This window comes from Melospiza georgiana, chromosome Z, assembly GCF_028018845.1.
Source record: "Melospiza georgiana isolate bMelGeo1 chromosome Z, bMelGeo1.pri, whole genome shotgun sequence".
Lineage (NCBI taxonomy): Eukaryota > Metazoa > Chordata > Aves > Passeriformes > Passerellidae > Melospiza > Melospiza georgiana.
The window spans coordinates 7,462,208-7,483,676 of NC_080465.1; positions in this window are offsets into that span (position 1 = coordinate 7,462,208).

The following is a 21,469-nucleotide window of genomic DNA, read 5'->3' on the forward strand; positions in this document are numbered from 1 at the left end:
TCCTGACTCTTTTATGCACTTTTGCATGACAGTAAATTACACTGTTCCTTCAGCTGGTGTCTGTGTCTGCATCTCTGACCCTCCCCAATATCAAAACAAACACACAGCCAGTTTAGCATGAGACCTGCCTCTCTGCCAGCCCATCTCTTGGCAAACACCCCTGGCGGCCATCTCTACAAGTGAAATTCCCACTTTGCAACTTCCTTTTCTGCAGGCAGGTGAGAAAAGGAGCCACTACCAATTCTGGCTACCTCCGAAAACCAGCTGCTTTCAGCACTCACAACCCTGAAATATCAACCTCCTTCCTTAAGCTGCCACAGGGAGCTCCCACCAAGATCGTTTTGTCCAATGATACCCACAGAAGAGCTGGAGAAGGGAGCAGATTGAAACACAACTGCTTCAGAGTTTAAACCTGCCTTTATCAAATGAGCACACACCAACCTGTCCCAAAGGGAAAGCAGTCAGGAACGAGAAGCTCCTCTCCCACAAGAGCATACTCTGTGCTTCCTTCTGTTCCAGCTGGAGAATGAAAGCCATGGGCTACACCTCACTTTGGGAAGGAGCCCTGGGAATTGGCCTGATCTGGGAGGGCAAAAAAAAGGAATTCCCCAAGAATCAGGAAAAGATTCTCTGGAAGGAACAGATGATGACAATATTTCTGCAGGAAAGCCAAAAAATGAATAATTGTAGCATTTCAAAAAGTGCCCAGACTGAAATAAATTTTCCATACAACAACCCCAAAGTCTCTGTGGTGTGTCAAGAAGCTCAGGAATGAACCTGAAAGGCTTGAATACACATCATTGGTATTGTTAGCGTTCAGAAACACATAATCACATGAGCGATTATAAGCAGGTGCTTTTATTAAGACCTGTGAGTTTCAGGGGTATTCAACTCAAATCTGACTCCAACCATACATTTGAGATGATCATGTTTTTATATTCTGTCATTATATAACTTTCATGGTAATTTTCAGATTCAGTCTTTAATGTTTTCCAGGGCTCCACTATCAGTGTCCGTCCCCCAGAGCACAAGCAGCTCCCCAACAAGACTTCAAGTCTAAGGGACAAAGCTTCCCCCTTCAGCTGCCCACAGCAGCTCTAGGGAGTCTCTCTCCATTGCAAGATCTCCTTTGTCAGTCTACAGTGACAGGAGTTGGCTGCAGGAGGCATTTGCATTGGAGCTCTCCCAGATGGGGGGAAGAAAAGGAAAAGGTGATTCCTGAGGAAAGAAAATAGCAACGCTGTGAAGCCCCAAAACAGATAGCCTTCAAGAAATAATGAGTTAAAACATAGAATGTGAGGCATTTGAAGAAAGCATAGCATTTAGGAAACACATAGAGCAATAAATTGGCTAAAGCATGGAACACAATGACAGGAAAGAGAGATAGGGATAGGGGAACTGATGGGATAAGCATGTTCAGAGCCAACAACGTCAAACTGACCCTAAGAACTTTGCCAAGCCATAGAGACCAAGCCAAGTACACCGGGAATTGGCCAAATTAGGAAATAAGTTCAAAAGAAAAAGGAGGAAGACTCATCAGGAGACCCCAGCCCATGATGAAGGCAACCGGAACGACCACCAAGATGATCCTCAAAAGAAGTATCCCCGCCTACGCACCGTCTACACCACGCCCCATATGAATATTCACGCAAAGATATGATTATGTATATGATCTGATGCAATCTTATATCCAAAACTGTATAAAAGGCTTGCCTTTGTTACGGGAAACTCAGAAATCCATTTTGTGATTTCTCTGACGCGCCGCAATAAAATACCTCCTGCTTATTTGACTTAAGCTGAGTCTCTTAAGCAGTTATTCTCGCCTTTTGGGGCAAAATTCGGCATCATTTTCTGGCGACCCAGAGGGGCCAGAAAGGAGATCCAGGCCTTAAGGGGTCCTCCCTAGCCGGGTCCGGGGCCGGGACCCTCTGGGTGCCCCTGACGAATTTTTGTCAGAAGAGACTCCCCTCCCGGACCAGTGGTTTTGGTGGACGAAGGGTTCCCTGCATCTCCTGCTCCAATTAAGATGTATTTTAATTGTTTATTGGTTTTGGGATAAAGCGCTTTGTTGGGAAACGGGGGTCAGACGTGACCACCCGAAGGGAAAGCCGGGGGACGCCCCGGTAAAGAATCCCAGCTGGGTTAGAGTCCCGGTATTGGTTTTGCTGGGTTAGAGTCCCGGTATTGGTTTTGTGAACGAAAAAAAAAAAGAAAAAAAAAAAGGAGAAAAAAAAAAAAAAATAAAAAGAAAGAAAGAAAACGCAGGTTACAGTCCTGCTGGAAGGAGTATTTGGTTATCTTGGTATCTTTGGTTTGTTTTTATTGTGTGGGAAACTCTTTTAACGTTGTGTTTAATGGTATAATACTGTGAATTAAGGGTCAAGAACTAAGATTGCTCTCTGAACGGGAGAGAGGTCTGTCAGCCGGTGGTCTTCTTGTGTCTGTTCTATGTGTCTGTTGCAAAATCTTACAAGAAACGTCTTGTCACTCTCTCTGTAATCTTTTAGAAGAGAATAAGTTGATAGACGTCCAGGAAGAAATTTGTCAACCCTGCAATTGTTATACTGTCTACGGTGCCTTGCGATTGCATGAATCATGCAAACCGGTATCTCACGGTCTGTAGGCGACCTCTCGTGACCAAACCTGGTAAAACAGTCTGTTCTGATATAGACCATAAGGTAGGAACTATTTCATAACAGTGTGTGGGTATGGGTGAGAGTGAATGAGACGCAGCATCGCTGCGAAGCGAGAGGGAGTCCCACTCCGCATTTCCTGTTCTTCGCGAGAAGCCGGGTCGGAAAAGGACAAAGGAATTGGAAATTGTGTGTATGAAGTGTTAAAATAAATTGGCATACAGTACTTGCGAGAAAGAGACTGATATGGTTAAACAGACACAGGGAATAGCAATGGGAGGCCAACAGAGTAAGGACGTAAATATGAAAACCCCCTTAGGATGTATCCTAAAGCACTGGAAGGACTTGGGAAGGATTCCGGGGGGAAACATAAGTAAAAAGATACTACTTAAATATTGTACACAGTGGTGGCCGTTGTATAAGTTAGATGACAATGAGAAATGGCCACCGGAGGGAACAACTAATTATAATACTATTTTACAACTGATGCTCTTCCTCCGCCGACTTAATAAATGGGACGAAGTGATGTATGCTGACATGTTCTTTACCCTAAGAAATAAACTGGAGTGGCAAAAAGCGTGCGGAGTAAACGTAGTACCTCAGGACCCCCTAGTACTAGCCCTGGAAAAGGATAAGAAAGGCTCAAAGCCTAAAGAACGTTGCTGTGATGCATGTAGCATTGGGCAACAATGTCTTAAGTTAACAAGAAGGGATAGTGGAAAGGAGAGCGAAATAAGCCTGTGGGAATACCATCCATTCGCCCCAGGACGGGAAGGGCCTCTTCCCAGGCCAAAAGAGGAACAAGGGGATCCTAGCCCATTAAAGGAACTAGAACGATGGTGGAAATCTAAGTTTGGGCACAGCCCTCAGAAACTAGACAATAGTTGGGAGGAGGATAGCCCATTAAAATCGGGGATTGACAAGAGGGAAAGCAACCCGCAGGGACCAGATAGTCCACAGGGGTCGGGGACCTACAGGGATGCTGACAGCCCACCCAGACTAGAAGTTGAGAGGGAAGAAGGCAGTCCACATGGAGCAGAGAGCCGAGGGGAGACGCAGCCTGCCCAAACTAAGCCCATGTGGGGACAGTAGCACACCTAGGAATGGAAGTTTAAGGAAGTCAGGTTCCTGTAGAATAGAAACCAGCACACCGAGGACTGGAGACAAAAGTAACTCACTGGGAGGCGGCGTCTCTAAGTTGAAATATAGTGAGAAGAAAGACAATGAGACATGCAAAAGGGAGGCAGAGAACAACTCACAGAAACTGAATATAGTAATTCAGATAGAAGATAAGAGAGATGGGGGAGGAGCAGAGGATGAGGAGGACAGTAGCCCGGAACAGGATAGGCGCCGGCAGATGCGGGAAGAAAGGCGACAGATGCAGAGCAAGAGGCGGTTGGACTGTGTAAACCATGCTAGGGGAGTAGTAGGAAAAGAGTTAACAGAAATAGAAGGCGAAGATGAAGAACAGGGAAAGGGAAAGAGAAAAGAGAAGAGAAAGAATAGGGAAGACATTGAGGCACAGGAAGAAGATCCCGGGGAGGGGACCAGTCACTCGTATTATACCAGATCTGTAGCACGGAGGGAAGCAAAGCAAAGAGAGGAAGGGAGCCATACAATAGCTCCTCTCCAACAACTTATGGTAGGGGAAAGGACTAGGGTAAAGGTGCCATTCTCCACGAGTGACCTGAACAATTGGAGGGATGAGGCAAGGAACTTCAGGAGGAATCCAGAGGGAGTAGCGAAGAGGTTTGAATTAATGGCAAGGAATTTAGATATGGATTGGGAAGATATAGAGGTGATGCTGTCAGAATTGACAGATACAGAAAGGGAACTCGTATTGGAGACAGGAAAACGACATGCTCAAGTATTATCAGGGAGACTAGAAGATAATTTCCCCAGCAGTAAACCAGAATGGGACCCGGGCAACGAAGAGCACTATCAGCGGCTAGTGCAGTATAGAAAATTGATAGCGATGGGCTTGCGTAATGCGATCCCTAAGGCTATCAGTTGGTCAATGCTATATGACATCAGGCAGGGAAAGGATGAGACCCCATCAGAATTTTTGGATAGACTTAGGGCAGCGATGAGACAATACACACCCCTGGACCCAGCAACAGAAGAAGGGAAACAACACGTGTTAGGATTAATGATGGGACAGAGTAATCCAGACATCAGGAAGAAATTACAAAAGCTTGAACATCCAGCAAATAAAAACATGAAGGCGTTGCTGAATGAGGCATGGAAGGTATACAATAATAGAGAAATTGAAGAGAAGAAAAAGGAGGACAGGAGGATAGCTCGAGTAGTGGCTGTAGCAGTGGCAGCTCAGAAGACAGGTTACTCGGAATCTGGAACCAGGGGAAGAGGTAGAGGCAACCCAGTAGGAGGGGGAGGGAGGCTCCAACCCTACCCAGAGTAGGGCCAAATCAATGTGCGTACTGCCTACAGATGGAACACTGGAAGCAAGAATGCACCCAATTAAAGAAAAGGTTAATGGCCACTACTACTACCACACATCAGGATAGTGAATGAAGGGGACCGGTGGGCCATACCCTAGCAGACCCACTGGTTAAAATGGAGCTAGGGGAAGGTAAAAAGGAATTGAACTTTTTGATTGATACGGGAGCAACTTTTTCGGTTTTAAATCAGGAATTGGTACCTAAAAGTAATGAATTTGTACAAGTTGTGGGAGCAACAGGCCAACCAGAAAAGGCTTACTTTTTGAAACCCAGTAAATACAAAATTGGGAAACAAATGGGAATTCATCAGTTTTTGTATTTACCAAATTCGCCAAAGCCCTTATTGGGAAGAGACCTATTGGAGAACTTGGGAGCCATAATAAAGTTCAACAAAGACAAATTGGAATTTCAAGTAAATGAGGAACAATTGATTACAGCTCTAAGCCTAACAATCAGTTGTGTGGAACCTAAACCTGAGAATCACAATTTCGAGCGAATCCTGAGCGAGACATACCCACTAGTGTGGGCTACTGATATACCTGGAAAATCAAAACAAGCAGCACCGATTGTTGTTGAACTTAAAATTGGGGCAGGACTGGTGGTAAGAAAACAATACCCTCTGAGGATAGAAGACAGGAAGAGGATTGAGCCCATAATCAAAAGGTTTTTGGAGCTGGGGTTAATGGTAGAATGCGAATCGGATTTTAATACACCAATCCTGCCAGTAAAGAAACCCAATGGAGCTTATAGACTAGTTCAGGATCTGAGAGCAGTAAACGAAATAACCAAGACATTACATCCGGTAGTTGCTAATCCATACACACTTTTAACTAGACTGAAGGATAACTTGGCCTGGTTCACCGTATTAGATTTGAAAGACATATTCTTCCGCCTTCTCTTAGCTCCCGAGAGTCAAAAGATTTTTGCCTTTGAGTGGGAATCTGTAGATAGAGGAAGAAAGACCCAACTTACCTGGACGGTATTGCCCCAAAGAATGGAGCAATTCCCCAAAGATTTTTGGGAATCAGTTAGCCAAAGAATTAGAACAGTGGGAAAGGCCACTGGGAGATGGCACCCTTTTGCAGTACGTAGACGACCTCCTAATAGCAACAGTGACAGAGGAAAAATGCATTGAATGGACTATTTCCTTGTTAAATTTCCTGGGTTTAAGTGGATATCGAGTCTCTCAACAGAAAGCACAGCTGGTGCAAAAAGAAGTGGTGTACCTGGGATACGAAGTCTCCAGAGGACAGAGATCCCTGGGAGCAGCTAGGAAGGAGGCCATCTGCCAGATGCCTAAACCAGAGATGGTGAGAGATCTGCGTGCCTTTCTGGGAATGACAGGTTAGTGTCGGCTATGGATCTACCAGTATGGGATACTCGCTAAACCACTGTATGATTTGTTGAAGGAAACTAAGGACGTCCTAGTTTGGACTCCCGAGGCAGAAGGGGCCTTCAAGAAGTTGAAGCTGGAACTAATGAGAGCACCAGCCTTAGGTCTCCCAGAGGTATCAAAACCATTCTGGCTGTTCTCCCATGAACGACAAGGGATGGCCCTAGGAGTCCTAGCACAGCAGTTGGGACCACACAAGAGAGCTGTGGCCTAGTTCTCCAAGCGATTGGATGAAGTAAGTAAAGGATGGCCAGGCTGTCTGAGGGCAGTGGTCGCAGTGATAATTAACATAGAGGAGGCCAGGAAGCTCACGTTGGGTCAAAAGGTGACTGTGTTAGTATCTCACACTGTGTCGGCTGTGCTGGAGCAGAAAGGCAACCATTGGTTGTCGCCTTCCAGATTCCTAAAATACCAGGCCATCCTGGCTGAATCAGATGACGTAACCATTCAGGTAACTAACATTGTGAACCCAGCTTCATTTCTAGAAGGGAGAGCCCCAGCAGAACCCATCGAACATGACTGCCTGGAAACAATTGAAGCCGTCTACTCCAGTCACCCAGATCTCAAAGAAGAGCCGCTCGAAGATGCGGACAACTGGTTCTCAGATGGCAGCAGCTTCGTGAAGCGAGGAGTAAGAATGGCTGGCTATGCAGTCACTACTGCAGAAAGGGTAATTGAGTCAAACCCCTTGCCTGCAGGGACTTCAGCTCAAAAGGCAGAGCTGATAGCTCTGACTCGAGCCCTGGAATTGGCGGAGAACATGCAAATTAATATATGGACAGACTCTAACTATGCCTTTTCCGTTTTACATGCTCATGGAGCCATCTGGAAAGAAAGAGGACTGTTGACTACACAAGGAAAAACGGTCAAACATGCAGAGGAGGTTCTGCGATTGCTTGAGGCGGTCCAACTCCCAGCACAAGTGGCTATAATGCATTGTAAGGGACATCTGAAAGGTAACACTATTCCAGAAATAGGGAACAGGAAGGCAGATACAGAAGCTAAATTGGCTGCCACAAGAACTAGGGAAGTGGAAATAGTGGCCCTAATACCAGGAGAGCTGGATACCAATATCCAGCCAGATTACCAGGAATCAGATCATAGATGGATTCAAAGAAATAAGGGCAAAATATTAGAAAATGGTTGGGTCAATTGGAAACAGGACAGTTAGTAGTACCAGGAAACGTGATGTAGCAGTTCGTAAAAGCAGAACATGAGAAGGCCCATTGGGGTCTAGATCCGCTTGACCAATATTTGCAAACCAGGATAGCAGGACCGAAATTATTTACTACTGTAAAACACGTTACATCCCAGTGCAAGCAGTGTCTGAAAAACAACCCGAATACGGGAACCAAGGTACACCAAGGAGCCATAAATCGAGGTAAATTCCCAGGTGAAGTATGGCAAATTGATTTTTCTGAACTCCCAAGAAAAGGGGGGTTTCGGTATTTGTTGGTATTAACTGATACATTTTCTGGGTGGCCTGAAGCATTCCCTTGTAGGACAAATAAGGAAAGAGAGGTAACTAAAGTACTGTTGAATGAAATTATTCCACGGTTGGTGTACCGAAGAGCATTTCTTCAGATAGGGGTACACATTTCTGTGCAAAAGTAGTGAGAGCAATAAGTAAAGCATTACAAATCAAATGGCAATTACACACGCCTTACCGTCCACAGGCCAGTGGGCAAGTGGAAAAGATGAATCATCTTATCAAACAGCAAATTGCCAAAATATGCCAGGAGACTAATTTGCAGTTGTATCAAGCTTTGCCTATTGCTCTGCTGAGGTTGAGAGTCAAACCAAGATCAAAAGAAAAGTTAAGCCCATTTGAAATTTTGTATGGTAGACCTTATGCTATGCAAGTTGTAAATGGGGACGCCATAGACCAAATCGGTAATCAATACATTTACGATTATGTAATTACGGTGGGGAAACAGTTTGATAAAAATGCTACTGTAATGATAGAGCACCAACCTAAACAACCTGATTGCAAATTGCATTCGTTTAATCCCGGTGATTGGGTGTATGTTAAGAATCTTTTAGGAAAACCCCTACAAGAGAAGTGGGAGGGACCTTTCCAAGTGCTGCTGACTACCTTCACCGCGGTTCAGATCAAGGAACGACCTATGTGGATCCATTATTCACAGGTCAAGAAAGCTCCGGAGAACAAACAAGAGGAGCAGACGTCATGATCCTGACTCCACCTCAAACCTTTACAACTCTGATCATTGGACTCTCGATAAGTATAGCTCTTCCCCAAGACTCGGCCCCCATAGACCCATGGTCTCATGCACACCAGTGTATCCACCCGGAGTTGGGAATGAGGGGACCCCCTTTCGAGGTTTATGCCTTACGTAACAATCAGCCATACGCGAGTGAAGTATGGGATCAGTCCCCCATGGTAGCATACGAGGGAGACCAAATCCAAATTGGGTGTCAAGAGCTTGACCCAGTAGAAGGAAAAACAAGGCGGCTAGTACTAACAATTCAACCCTTGATGCCAGCCTCTGAACATAACCTAATTACCTTTAGTCCAGTGAAAATGGGCAAGCCCACTGTCTGGATCCAGCAAAAGGGCCCAATTTCATGTCAGTGGAGTGACTTCAGGGAAGATCCACCCGGATCACAACCCCGGAACTCGGTGATTTATAGAGAAGATTCGCTTGGGGAACTACATCCTCAAAACATAACCTTTGACCCTCACCCCCTTCTCTCTTCTGCGGGAAAGATCATAGCATCTAGTGGGCCTGAGGAAGGGAAAGCACAGTGTGAGATGGCATTTAGATTGGATCAGTCAATGACGTTCACATGTGAAAGGGAGTTGAAAACGCTGGAACGGGGTTTTAGCTTCCCTAGGCGTGCTGTCGAGTATAAGGTGGAATTACCGGGAGACGTGATCCAATTGTATCCAGATCTAGACTTACCCCAAGAAACCACTCGGCCGGTGGAATGTAAAGCAATACATAACCTAACCTTTATAGGGCCTCAGGTGATAAGAAAATCTAACGAACTAAAATTATTTTTAGACCCCACTTATTCCCTGAAAAAGGTGCAGATGAACATTCACGCCAATATTACGTATTTGCAGAAGGATTGCCGACCATTTATACAGCAAAGCCTTAAGGGATGGAATGCATGGCTAGCGACAAGGTCTCATCACAGAAGAGCAAAATCTAAGTGGGTGGATTGGCACCGGATTTGGTATAGTAAACACAATAGATCAAGAGGTATTAGAAAACAAATTAAGTACCGTCACATCGAACTTAGGAAAGCTTAAGATGCCCCTCAGTTCATCCATGCTTACATTAGCTGAAACACAATCGCTAGTAGTAAAATTACTAACCATGGTAGCAAACCATACTGCAGAGGATTTTGTGAAGCTCGCTGACTACACAGGGGAACTTAGCAGAGACATTGCACTCGCTATCCAATGCTCTCAGACGCAACAATGGGTACAATCAGTAGCGGCAGGAATAATGAGAGAAGGAACGTCAGGTATATTACCTCAAGAAATAAGAGAAACAATATTAAAGGACAATCATACTACACAATTTGAGAAGGACCACCAAGCTTGGTGGCAATTAGTAAACTTCACTTATGAGCCTCAACAAGAACACATTGAAACTTATGTCCTCACCATTAGTGCGGCAGAGGAAAGAGCTATCTTTCCTATCCTCACTATAGGGACAATACATCAAGATGTCATTGTCAGGCCAATAGACCATAATGTCTGGGCCAGTTATGATTATACCAAAAATAGGTGGCAATCGGTTAGCACAGAAGCATGTATTCCTAGAGGACAACTAGGCTATGTTTGCGAAAATGCTGTGGTAGAAGCAGAAGATTTGTGCTTAGATGCCGAAAATAGTGTATGTACCTTAGAAATGCTTCCGCATAATAGAACACAATCACAAGTTTACTATATAGGGAATGGGTGTGCTTGCGTGAGGACAGCTTGTGACAACGTCACTATAGATAATTGCCAAGAAGAGACTAAAAATACTAACTTCTGTGTATGCAACTTCACCAAGATCGTAGGTTGTGATATTCATTATACTGTCCCAATAACTACTCAACAGCTAATTAACGCAGATTTTAACCTATATCAAGAGATACCAAAATTACAAATAGGGATGGACGTCAAGATTCTTAAAGCAATGCTCGCACATCCTAAAGTAAAGGAATTGGTGCAAAAGGTGAATCAAACGACTAAACGAATGGTATGGCAGGTAGAGCATAATTCAGAAAAAATAAAGAATGTCCTGACCGAAGTAGAACAAGTAGGCCAGCATCACTGGTGGGATATCTTTACAGGATACTCCCCAACAGCTACACAGGTCTTCAACTACCTGGTGCACCCAATGCTAATAGTAATTGTAGCTCTGTTACTATTAACTCTCACAAATATTTGTATGTGGTGGAGACTAAGAATCATAATGGAAAGGACCCAAATGGTTTAGGCTATGGTACGAGTGTATCAGCACCCTACAGGATTAGAATTTGATGAAAGAATTCGTAAGTTATAAGAAAAAGGGAGGAATGAAGCCCCAAAATAGATAGCCTTCAAGAAATAATGAGTTAAAACATAGAATGTGAGGCATTTGAAGAAAGCATAGCATTTAGGAAACACATAGAGCAATAAATCGGCTAAAGCATGGAACACAATGACAGGAAAGAGAGATAGGGATAGGGGAACTGATGGGATAAGCATGTTCAGAGCCAACAACGTCAAACTGACCCTAAGAACTTTGCCAAGCCATAGAGACCAAGCCAAGTACACCGGGAATTGGCCAAATTAGGAAAGAAGTTCTAAAGTTTAAGGAGGAAGACTCATCAGGAGACCCCAGCCCATGATGAAGGCAACCGGAACAACCACCAAGATGATCCTCAAAAGAAGTATCCCCGCCTACGCTCCGCCTACACCACGCCCCATATGAATATTCACACAAAGATATGATTATGTGTATGATCTGATGTAATCCTATATCCAAAAACTGTATAAAAGGCTTGCCTTTGTTACGGCAAAACTCAGAAATCCATTTTGTGATTTCTCCGACGCATTGCAATAAAATACCTCCTGCTTATTTGACTTAAGCTGAGTCTCTTAAGCAGTTATTCTCGCCTTTTGGGGCAAAATTCGGCATCAGCTGTTTGGGAATACACCAGTGTGAGTTCACTACAACCCTAGGCCAGAAATCCATTGAAGAAAGCAACATCCATCCATGGGGCAGCACTTTGGCTTTGATATCCATGCTGACAAAATTGCTGCCCCGTCCTGCTGCTGTAGCTGACTCCAAATCATGAAAAATGTGCCAACTCTGCCAAAGACAGGCAGACATGCTGAGATAAAACCAGCTAGTATAAAGCAGGCCAAATTATTATTTTCTGAGTACCGCTTTTCATCCTTTCCCCAGCCAAGCCAGAGCAATGTCCTTCCTCTCTGTCCCCGATGGTTACCCAGGCATGGGATGCAGCATGTGGACAGAGCCTGTCACTGCTCCCAGTGCCCTGCCATGCCCCTCCCTGCCTGCCTTGCCCTTCCCTGTCCTGCTGGAACCTGCTGTGCTGTGCCGTGCCGAGCCGAGCCCAACCAACGGTCACGCATTTCAGGAATGACCCTCCCCTGTGCCGGCCGCCAGCGTAATGAACATAGCACTTTCTAACTTTGACTAGTTAGAGAGCCTTTGTCCGTGATTTTCAGTTTTAACAATTCAGGGAGCTTTTGTTTTCCCTGACAGAAGCACAGTTGTTGCCAAGGGAAGCACACCCAAAGACCAATAGTGACCCAGCCTTCCCTTTGCTTCCCTTTTCCTTCCCTCACTGCTACACAGCACTCTAATACCACGACCTCAGTGCTGCCTCACCTGAGCATTTTGAGCTGCCTCCACGCCATTCCAGGCTAAGTGCAGGTGCTCATGATTCTGAGGTTTTCCTAGCTGCTTGGGAGAAGGTGTTTGCTTCATCTGGGCTTCTTGGCGTTTCATCAGAGGAGCCAGGAACAGGCAAATTTCATCTCCACTGTGAGCTCTTCATTCTGCTTGTTCCCATGGAGCTTAAATGCCAACCTGAGCTCATCGTTCCTCTGGTACTCATAGACCATCACAACCCTTCCATGGCCTCTCCAGAGAGGAGCAGCTGCACATCTTCAGAGCTGCAGTTGCCAGCCTGCAGCCCATCAGGGAGGGAAAGAGCTTCTACCCTTGCTTTCCAAGCAGCTCCTGGGTAATAACCCTTTCAAGTGTTTTCCTGCAGTGCTCTATCATGGGTAGATCTCAAGTGAGAAGCAGGTAGAAAGGGTCAAGTTGCCTAGGAAGGGGGACCTTGAAAACAGAAAGATTCTCTGCCTCATTTTCCTGTCCTCCCTGCAGATTTGGAGGGTGTTCTGGGCATTTTCCAGACAGCCTCTCTGTAGGGGTACAAGGGCAAGGTGAAAGATATTGCCTAACAAGTGGTCAGTGTTAGGTGCACTCTCCTCTTTCTTTGAATGAAGCCAAACTGGGACTCTGATAGGACATTGCAGATGTTTAAGACTGTCTGCCCTGCAAATCAAGCCGTGCCATTGAAATGAGCTCTGTGTGCCCCACAACAGCTGCAGCTGAAGAATATGGCCTCACCCTCAAGGCTGTTTATAGAATAAACTCACAGTACAAGTTTAGCATGCATGTCTACAGATCTGTGCTCTTCCTGGATTAATCCATTTTCTGTGGTCTTTTGTGATGAGAAACCAAATGTAGCCAAATCCCAAAGCTGCTGGGAACATGCAAAATGCTGTGATTCTAGGGTGTCTGTGTGTGTCTGTGTTTGTCTGTGCGTCTATATCAGATTTCTGGTCCATGCTTTAATCTATGTACATGTCAATTTGGATAAATACTTTTAAGAGGAAGAACTCACTCCTTCAATCCCCTGGGAAGTCTGAATACATTTCTGGAACGGAGGTTGCTGTGTGCTTCCTGTGATGTTTGATCCAAGGCAGCACTAGAGCTCTGCGTCCCAAAGACACATTTTGGAGCCTGAGCAATGTGTTTGGATTCTTGCAGCCAGGCCAGACATTTCAGCCCCCAGTAATCCAGCTGCCAGTGCAGATTCTGCAGCATGGACAGCCACAGCTGGCTGTGGAATACTCCTGGGAAAGAGGAATTGCCACCGCCGGTTCTGGACATGGTGCTTGAGACACTGGAGGAGATGTTTTCTCCCTCTGCTTGGGCAACTGCATTGGGCAGGGAAGAAAGGGGCTGGACTGAGAACTTGTGAATGTTATTGCGTGGCTGAGAACAAAGCTTCTGGAGTTCAGCTGTGAATGGCCAAGGAAGTATTTGCCTGGTAAAGCAAGACTTCCTAAAGAAGAGGGAATGAAAATGTCATCCAGAAGTAAGGATGGAAAGGTGTGAGCCGCTCTGGGAGGAAGCGCCTGCAATCCTGCAGTTCTGCACTGAGCCAGAGCACAGGTGTGAGATGCAGAGTGTTTGGCAGAAATATTCAGGCCCACCAGGCCAGCCTGCTTTGTGCTCTGTGGCGCACAGCAAGCGCTGTGCAATGCAGCTCTGAGCTGTTGGGAGAGAGGGAATCAGGGATGTGCCTGAGGTGAGTCAAGGGGTTAGCTGAAAATGTAATTAGGATAATTGAAAAGTGCAGATGAGTTGAGGGACTTGAATTGGGATAGTAGATGACTGTTGCAGTGTGTTTGTTAAGTTTATTGTATTGCTCCCCCATGTTCTGTATTGCTCCCCCCATTTTATGTAAATGGTTCTGCCCTCCCCAGTTTTCCCGCCATAGCCCTGCCACTCATTTTGTTACTATAGTTACTCCCGCCCTTGGTCCTGTCAATCCCTCAAGTTATATAATTCCTCCTCCCCTTCATTTCCTTATATGTTTACTTGTTCTCCTCCCTGGGTCCAGTCTATAACCCCGCAATCCACCTAGTTTTCCAGAAGCTTCTTCACTCAGGGGGTAGTGATTGGCTGTGGTCCCAGGGCCCCTCCCTTGCTTTGTATCAATCAGGTTTTCCCTAATGTCTGTCATGTTATGTTCACTCCCTTATGTTCCCTTATTGGTTCTTTGTCAACCCCTCCCTGATACACCTCCTCCCTTTAAAATCTTGCTTCTCCTGGCAGTCAGGGTCACTCCCTGGTTGTCTTCTTGGGATCTGCAATAAATCTGAGTTTGACCTCAGAGAGTGTCCAGCTCCTTCTTCCTCGTCTTGGCAGCAGCGAGCCCGTCCGCAGCAAGCACAGCCCGAGGCCATCAGACGCTGAGGGGTGCTTGCAGGATTGCAGCTGGGTGTTTGGCCGACCTCAGCTAGCCGGACATTCGACCTCAAAGGCTGGACACCTCGCCGCAGATAATTGCATATTTTAGTTAAGATTTTAAAATGAGGTAAGAAGCTAAGTTAGTAATATAACTAGCAGAAATGACACACCTTAGTTAAAGAGTATCAAATATATTAGGAACATAAAGCTAGCAGTGACAGGGATAGATGAAGCAATTGTGAAGGAGCAGAGACCATAGAAATACCTTGCTTTAAGAATAATTGCAGAGTTAGGAGAGGCTTGGACCATGACCAGCAGGTCAAAAGTCTTGCCAACTGGCTATGGGAGAAGAGTTCACCATGAGGAAGACGGCTTTGTTCCTCCCATACAACCACTCCCTCATTTCAAAATCCCACCAACCCAGTTAAGGGAGTACAATTGTGTGTCGCAGACATTTTTCCACAGAAATCCTTTCTTTCAGATTTCTGTGTCTTCTGGAAGGCAGAGGCCTCAGAAGGGAAGGTAAACAATTGTTATCAGCTGCTGTGGAATGCAATAGGATTCCCCTTGATTGGCTCATTTTCTATGTTTATAATTAAGGGCCAATCACCAGTGCAAGCTAGGGGACTGAGTCCCTGGGCACAACTTTCTTGGGATTCTTTTCTATCTATTCTTAGCTTCGCTAGCAGCTCTGCAAACCTCTCTCTATATTCTATTTAGTATAGTCATAATGTATTATATATCATATCTTAATAAATCAAGCCTTCTGATCAAGAAACAAGATTCACCGTCTCTCTCTCAACAGCTGTGACCCACACAGGTCGCTGTAATATCTGGTGACCCCTCGTGTAAGAGCAAAAATTAATCTAATAAGACCAGAGGAGCAAAAATTGCTGCACTGGGTAAAAATCCTGTATGTGTAGCATTTGAGGGTTGCTTTGAAGTGACCACAGAAGTGGATTCAAGCCAGGAGCTGAAGAACTGAAGATCCTGATATGGACAGAGTTCACAGCCAAGGCTGACCACAAAAGAGAATCTTCTGGAAAACCATCAGGAAAGATGATGGAAAAGAGCAGCAGACCTGTGGAGCTGGCCAGAGAAAGCTGGACTCTTTCAAAAGGTACTGTTCACTTTTCTATCCCTGATGAACCAGCCCTTCGTAGCTTGTGGCTGTTCGTATGGCAGACCCATGCCTTGCCAGAAGAGATTCAATTCTCCCTTTCAGAGGAGAAAATCATAGCCCTCTGGAAACATTGGTGCAGGGAAGACGGTTTCCTTTTGTCAGAAACAGATATCTATGAATTCTTTAGATGGGCAAACTTTTTGGGTTCTTTACTGAAGTTCTGTATGCTTTAGATGCTTTTGTCTGGGAGTGCATGGACTCCATTTTCCAGTTCGTCTGGACCCAGGGACGTGTCCTGCCTTCTATCTACCCAGCATTTATAAAGATTTTTCCCAGTTCTGAAACGCAGAGCAGCTCTTTTTCGGTGGATTTCTAACTGTTATGGCCAGGCTCCGTTTCCACCGCCTTTGGCAGAAGACCCGGTGGGTGATGACTTTGGGCTTTTTCAACCCCCCTGCTTCACGGCGGGGGGGGGGGCGAAACTTCGCGGCGCGAAGAAGTTTTTTTTACTCTTGCTCCGGAGCATGCTCAGATGGAGTTTTCTCCTTCCCCCCGTTCTCTCTCTCCGGGGGGATGGGAGGGGCCGCTCAAGCCAGCGCTGGCCTCTCAGACTCCGCCTTCTTCAGACATGGGGGCGGCACCGGTCTGTGAGGTTTCCTCCACGCCCCTGCTAGAGCTGTCACTCCAGGAGATCCCGTCTCCGCCTCTCCAGGAGGTCCCGCCCGCGGTTTCACCGGCCGCCCCGCCCCCGCCTGCAGAAGAGACAGCACCTTCGGCGATTGACCTGTTGCTAAGCAACAGCGACGCTCCGCCGCTTCTCCAGGTTCCATTGCTGCCCGTGCCGTGCCCGCCGCCGCTTTCAGAGCCAAGGGACGCAGCAACAGCGTGTTCCCGCGCGTCCCTGCCTCCTCCAGCCAAGACAGTTCCTGTTCAGGATGGGGCTGAAAACCGCGTTGAACCCGCGGGACCCTCGGAGCGGCCCGTGGATCCCACGCTCAGCACGGTTCCCTCCCCAGTTCCGGCTCCCTCCCCGCTGCTTCCACTGGACGTCCCAGCAGTCTCCCCGGCGGGGGGTCTCTCCTTCCGTGGAGCGGGGGCTGCCCGCCAGCTCACTGTTGTGGCAGTCCAGCTGCCTGTTTTTAAGATCAGCATTCTCGGCAGGTTGGGGGGTGGTTTTTCGGGGATTGTCCCATGGAGGCCGCCGCCTCTCTTGTGCCCTAGTGGCGTGGGGGGGCAGGTGCATCCCAAGAGTTCTGCCTCTGATCCCCAGCCCGGAGGGGATGGGGATGATCCAGGGGGCGGATGAGAGACAAACCCGATGCATTGCAGAGGGAGAGGGCACAATTGGAGGAGACCATAGCTGGTTTGCTGTGGGAAACAAACATCTCCAGGCCCCAGATGGGATTGCTGGGGAAGGCTTCTATTTCCCTGCTCCTGGCATGCCTCAATGGTTTAGGGGAAAGGAAGCGTCTCACTACCCGTGCTGCCATTGTGCTGGCAGCAGGGTTCAGGCCTGTGGATATGCAGAGCCCTCCTTATGAGTTTGGCCTGGGCCGTTTGGCTCAGGAGGTTCCTGGGCCAGGGCCATCACTTGGCCTCCTGATGTTTTTGGGGATTCTGGTTTGTCCTACCGGTCCTGGCCCCCCTGTTGTGGGCCAGTTTTGGGGTTCCTGGTCCAATATGGGCCAGGGCCCCCAGGGCCTTCCTTCTCTGGCACTGCTCTGCTCGGCTGGCTGCTGCTCTTTTGCTTTTCGATTCAAAAAAAAAAAAAGGAAAAAAACAAATTTAAAAATTAAATAAAAAAGATTGAAAATGGTGGGCAGCAGCTCTGAAGCACTGAAGCACTGACTGAAGGGCCAGAAAAGGACATTCTAAAAATTGTTCAAATTGTTTTAAATTGTTTAAAATTGTATTAAGACTGTCAATGGTTTTTGATGGCTATTGATGGAACTCTTTTGCAGAAGTCTGTTTCAGGACCAAAAGGACTCTCAGATGTCCAAAAGAAACAACTTCAGCTGATGGACTGTTCCTGAAATTCAGCTGCATGGACTCAAATTCTCTTTACGTTGTATTTTGCATTTTTCTTATATTATAGCATTGTTTTAGTGAATTGTTAGTATTCTATATTCTATAGGTGAAGAAATTTCCTGTTCATTCCATATCAGCATTTTTCTTTTATTTTATACAATTTAGAAAGGTGAGATGTCGCAGACATTTTTCCACAGAAATCCTTTCTTTCAGATTTCTGTGTCTTCTGGAAGGCAGAGGCCTCAGAAGGGAAGGTAAACAATTGTTATCAGCTGCTGTGGAATGCAATAGGATTCCCCTTGATTGGCTCATTTTCTATGTTTATAATTAAGGGCCAATCACCAGTGCAAGCTAGGGGACTGAGTCCCTGGGCACAACTTTGTTTGGGATTCTTTTCTATCTATTCTTAGCTTCGCTAGCAGCTCTGCAAACCTCTCTCTATATTCTATTTAGTATAGTCATAATGTATTATATATCATATCTTAATAAATCAAGCCTTCTGATCAAGAAACAAGATTCACCGTCTTTCTCTCACCAGCTGCGACCCACACAGGTCGCTGTAATAATTGTGTAGCTCTAATAGATATTCAGCTGATAAAAATACGATTCAGGCCGGTAATAATGATGTATTATGGGTCCTTAAAAACCTGATGTAATACCTTTTCTGTAGAAATAGAGAGCAGGAGTCTGCAACTCCTTGTGCATGTTTTTGGAAACTAGTTCACATGTATCCAGCGCTGCAATAAATACCCTTCTTTTCTACTATAATTAGTTGAAGAGTCATCTGTCTGTGCTTCAGGGGTTACGCTGGAGTAGTGAACTGATTTGGAAGGGAGCAGAAGAGTTTCAGCAGGCAATTTTTGGAAGAGATGGAAGCCTCTTGTGACTGAAGGGAAAGCCATTTGGAATGGAGTAGTGATCCCAAAGTCTATACAGTACTGCACCAAAGGATTAGACCCTTCTCTCTTCAGGACCTTCCAACTGAGCACTGCCTAAGTTCTGCTTCACAGGGCTCACACCTGTGTTGCAGGGCTGCTCTTCCTCTCAGCAATAATGGCTTAGCTGTCCCTAGCTGACATATTGCTCACGTAAGGTTAGTCTCTTCCAAATCCCTTATAAAAGGATTTTATCTTAGATTCCCACATTTTGAATGCATGCCTGCATGCAAAAAAACCCTACAATACAAACCTTCATGGCATAAAAGCAGACTCCATTTATCAGACCCACAGCAACTGCATTAAAAAGTGGGAGTATGAGCCCTTCTTCAGAATTTTCTCAATCATGCCTCCTTAGTAATTTTTGGGAGATAACTATGCTGCCCCTAACAAGTCCAGCTTACTTAGCAAGCGGTAATTAGTCATGCATCCAGCTTTCCAGCAGTTGTGTAGCATTTTATCCAGAGAGCTGGTGCCTGAACATTACAACCAGCTTGTGATTTGTGTCTGCTCACTTCTTTTCCATGTTCTAAAAAACTAAGAGCAAGTTGAGCCAAGAGCAATAGTATCCTTGTGAGTGCATCTGAACACACTGGACACTGACACCTCATCCTATTGCCTCTATTCTCCCACAGAAGATTCCTTGCTCTTTTTTTCTCTGCCACCAAAGGGGATCTGCAGTCCCTGCCGGGCACTGCTCGCTGTGGGTTGTCAAGGCAGAGGCGATGCTCTGGTGCACCTGGCGCAGGTGAGCCTCGGTCCCGGGCAGGGAGCGATGCTCCGAGCTGCCACGGATCCGGCGGCGAAGCCGAGCGGTGCCGTGGCCTGGCTGGGAAGCCGAGCGGCGCCCGTGGCGCTGCCTCCCCGGGCAGGGCTGTGCTCTCAGCGCCGCCGGGGCTGCTGAGCAGCGCTTTCCACGCGCCTCCGCCTCCGGAGCCAGCCCCGCAGCCGCGCTCTCCCGAACCGCACTGACCCGCGCCCGTTCTCGGCCTGGCTGCAGGACTCCCCGAGCCGGGCATCTCCCCTCTTTCTAAGGCTCAGCCCGTCCCCGGGTTCTGCCCTCTCTCCAAGGGCTGTCTCCCCTCTCCCGGGATGCCCCCTCAGCCGGGCTCTCCTCCCTGTGCCCCGGACTCTCGCCCTTCTCCCAGGGCTCTATCCCCGCTCCCGGCATCTCCTCTCTCTTGGACCCTCCTCGGTCGCAGCCTGTTCCTCCTCTCCCTGGCTCACCCCTTTCAGGGGATCTCCCGGCTCCCGGGCTCTCTCTCTGCTCCCAGGCGGTCCCCGCTCTCGGATTCTCTCCTCTCCCGTGCTCTACCCCGTCTTCCTGGGTCCTCCCGTCTCTCCCGAGAGCTGCCCCTTCTCTCGGACTCTCTCGCCTCGGTCGGGATCTCCCCCTTCTCGGCGGTGGCTTCTCCCTCTTGCAGGATTCCTCCCCTCTCCCAGAGTTCTGCCCTCCTCCCAGCATCTCTCCCCTCTCCCGCTCACTCCTCCCTCTGCCAGGTCTCTCTCCCCTCTGCCGGGATGCCCGCCCGTTCCCGGAGCGCCCCATGCCCCCGGTCCCTCGCCGCCTCGGCCGGGCCGCTCCGGGGCCGCGCTCGGAGCGCAGCGGGGCCGGGCCGGGGCCGCCGGGGCCGCGTCAGCTCCGCCCCGCGGGAGGAGCCGCCACAGCGCCCCGGCAGCGGCCCCGCGCAGGCGGAGCGGGCCCGGCTGCGCCCGGAGCTGGGCCTGGGAGGGGCTGCGGCCTGTGAGAGCTGCTCCGGGCTCGCTCCGGACACGAGGAGGTGCGACCTGTGCTCGCTTTGTACCCTCAAGGCTGCCGGATGCCTTGCAGTGAAGCTGGAGTGCCCGGGCTATTCCGCTCTCTTCTGGTCCTCAGCTGAGTATTGCTGGCCGCGGGTCTCTGTACGAATCACGAAACTGACAGGACTGCTGAGGAACGCGCCTGGAGCTGTTTGTTTTCCAGCATCAGTCTCATTACATGGTTGTTACAGTGGGAAGATGCCAGCAGCTCACATCCCTGGCAGCAGGCAATGAACTTAATGGTACAACTTACTTGAAAAGTTTTTTGACCACTCACACAAAGCAAAAGCATATTGACAGTAGTTCTGTGCAACCACTATAAGCACACGTATCTTTTGTTAAAACACTGCTTGCTTATTTCAAACACTATACTTGCTTGTAAGCCTTAAAACACAATGCACAGAGCTCCATTATTAAGCTTAGAAGTTCCTAATATCTTGCTAGAGATACTTTTCTGTAGCTTAGGGAGTCATTCCAGCCAAGCGTTAATACCCTGATGACCAAAGGGAATTCTGTTTTGTGTTACATCTCAGACATATATGAATGTCCTGGATTCTACAGTAATAGACACAAACCATTGTTCTATTTGTCCTTACTTTTCTACTTCCTATATAAATTTTCTGCTGACAAATCTACCGCTTAGCTCTAACCAAAGTTCTGCTTTCTCTGAGGTGTGCCTTTTGCGGCTGTCCCAGAACCCTCTGATTTGAAGGATTCCCACAATTCCCCCTCACGGTTCGGCTAAATAGAAGCCTTTGTAACCGTGTCGTTTATTAACTACCTTGCATTTCATAGCTTTACTGTAGTATACCTGCTTGTTACTTGCTTAAAGCATCCTTTTTGCTCGCA